Genomic DNA, 2745 nt, shown 5'->3' with positions numbered 1-2745 from the left:
TGTCGTGGGCACTGGGAATAGAGTAGTGACCAAGACAAGTCCTTGCCTTAAATGAGCTTACATTCTAGTGAAGAGAGACAGAATTAACATGAAAAATACCATTATTTCAGGTTCTAGAAATTCTCAGAAAAAATATACGCAATATGGCAGAAAATATGTAATAACGGAGGTCTTTCTTAGGTGGTTAAAATTTAAGACCGAATGATGAGAAATAAGTAAATGAAATCTAGGATGAGGCCAATCTTAGAAAAGGAACGTAAAAGGGTGCGCTGCCTCATGCCTGTAATCCCAGCACTTTGGGAGGATGAGGCAGGTGGATCACTTGAGGTCAGGAGTTTGAGACCAGTGTGGCCAACATGGTGAAACCCAGTCTCTACTAAAAATACAAAATTAGCTGGGCGTGGTAGCGCACACCTGTGATCCTAGCTACTCTGGAGACTGAGTCAGGAGAATCACTTGAACCTGGAAGATGGAGGTTGCAGTGAGCTGAGATCACACCACTGCACTCCAGCCTGGGTGACAGGATGAGACTCCGTCTCAAAAACAAAAAAAGGCAAAGGAACCTGAGACCAGGATGAACTTGACATTTTGGGGGCACAGAAAGATCAAGGTAGTTGGCAAATAGTAAGGAGTGGAAGGATGTGAGGAAGAGGCAGCAAGGGCCCGATCATGTAAAGCTGCTTAGGTCTAATAAGGAACTTGCTTCTCCATTTGCAGTGGGTCACTGGGGTTTATGCTTTAGGATGGTGATGTGGGGGCTATGTCAGATGCAGGGGGCCAGGTCGAGGGGCCGCTGCAGTAGTAAGAGTAAGAGATGAGGTTGCTTGGACTGTGGTTGGAGCAGCAGAGATGGAGAGATGCGACTGGATTCTCAGAATAGGGCTTACAGTTGGAGTCAACAGGATTTTTTAAAAAATGGATTTGATGGCAGAAGGCAGATCAGAAACTAAACTGAATGGTCACTCCTAAGTTTTCAGTCTGAGCCACTGGTTGGCTTGGGGTGCCATTTTCTGAGTGGAGGAAGACTTAGAGTTGAGAAGACAGGATGGAGGAAAGAGCTTGCTGAGTCTGAGGTTCCCAAAAATCATCCAGATGAAAATGCTGACTGCTCAGTTGCATCAAAACAGAGAAGCTTGGTGAAACACTGAGAGTTCAACTATATCTGGCTGTCATCAAAGAATGGATGGCATTTCAAACCATAGGACTGGTTGAGGGCACTTAGCAAGTACATTGGTGTAAATAGCGAAGGGACGAGATGTGGGTACTGAGTCCTGTGGTACTTCTGTGCTAGTGAACTCTTTGGCAGAGCAAGATGAAAGTAGGCAAAGGGTGTCTCTGAAGGTAAGTGGTAGTCATTGTTTTTGAGACAGAATCTTGCTCTGTCACCCAGGTTGGAATGCAGTGGCACGATCTCGGCTCACTGTAACCTCCACCTCCCGGGTTCAAGCAGTTTTCCTGCCTTGAGTAGCTGGGATTACAGGCGCGTGCAACTACACCCAGCTAATTTTTGTATTTGCAGCAGAGACGAGGTTTCACCATGTTGGTCAGGCTGGTCTCGAACTCCTGACCTCATGATCCACCTGCCTCGGCCTCCCAAAGTGCTGGGATGCCAGGTGTGAGCCACTGCACCCGGCCATTTATGGTCATTTTTTAAGGAGAGAGGGCCAACCAGGTGACATGGTCTGGAGAGGCTGAGAAAGAAGAGGTCAGGCATTGGTCTTTGGGCTCAGGCAAGATGTCCTTAATGAGTACAGATCAGCTGGTACAGCGGCTCGAAGCTTGACAGCATGAGCCTGGAAATGGAGGTGAGGAAGTGGAGAGGCCAGGAGATAACTCTTTTAAGGTCTTTTCTGTAAGGAGGAGCAGAGAAATAGGGAGAAACAAGAGGGAAACAGGGAATCAAGAGAGAATGTTAATATTGTTTATGGGATGGGTGATTCTAAGGCATGTTTGCACATTGATAAGGGTAAGCGGTGTGGGAATGCAGAAATAGGTATTTGAAATTGCAGAAGCAAAGTCTTTGACAGGAAAGGAGAGCCAGCTTCAAGAACACAAATGGAGGGGTTGGCCTTCCGTAGGAAGAACAGATTGTCCATTGTACCAGGGATAAGAACATACCCAGACACCACTGGGTGTGGACCAGGAGGCAGTTGGGCTGTTATGGGATTCTGGGCTTCCATGGCCACAGTTGCCTACCCTGTTCCTCTCCATTGAATAATGAGTGTCTGCCCTGTGCTAGGAATTATTCTAGGTGCAAAATTTCAGGTCCTGTGGTCCCAGCAAATAACACACATTCACACCTACATCTATAGACGTGACACGCCAATGGCTTAGGAGGTAAGCCCAGAATTTCAAGAAAGACTGAAGAATGGGCAACACTTAGATTCCCTGTGAACCACGGGCTGTCTGACCGGCCTGGCCAGCGCCTGGGCTTCCAGGTGGGGGACACTGAGGAACGGAGGCAGGGAGATGGCACCTACTCTCCCAGTCTCCAGTCTCCCACTGGGGCTCATGGGCACAGCTTAGGGATAGTATGCTGGCACTGGCAGGGAACTGGGTCCTTGCTGCAGGGCAGTGGGCACAGTAGGCACCATTCCCGATGTACTTACTCAAGGGTCCAGTAGTTTGGGGCAATGAAGATGGGATATCTGGCCAGGTGAGGTAGGCTGTGTTTCTTCTGAGCTACCATCCTCTACCTGATTCCTCACACCTTTTTCTTGTTAGGCGCAGCTGAAAGACAGGGGG

This window comes from Mandrillus leucophaeus, unplaced genomic scaffold (genome assembly GCF_000951045.1).
Source record: "Mandrillus leucophaeus isolate KB7577 unplaced genomic scaffold, Mleu.le_1.0 Scaffold61, whole genome shotgun sequence".
Taxonomy (NCBI): Eukaryota; Metazoa; Chordata; class Mammalia; order Primates; family Cercopithecidae; genus Mandrillus; species Mandrillus leucophaeus.
This window is presented reverse-complemented; position numbering follows the sequence as displayed.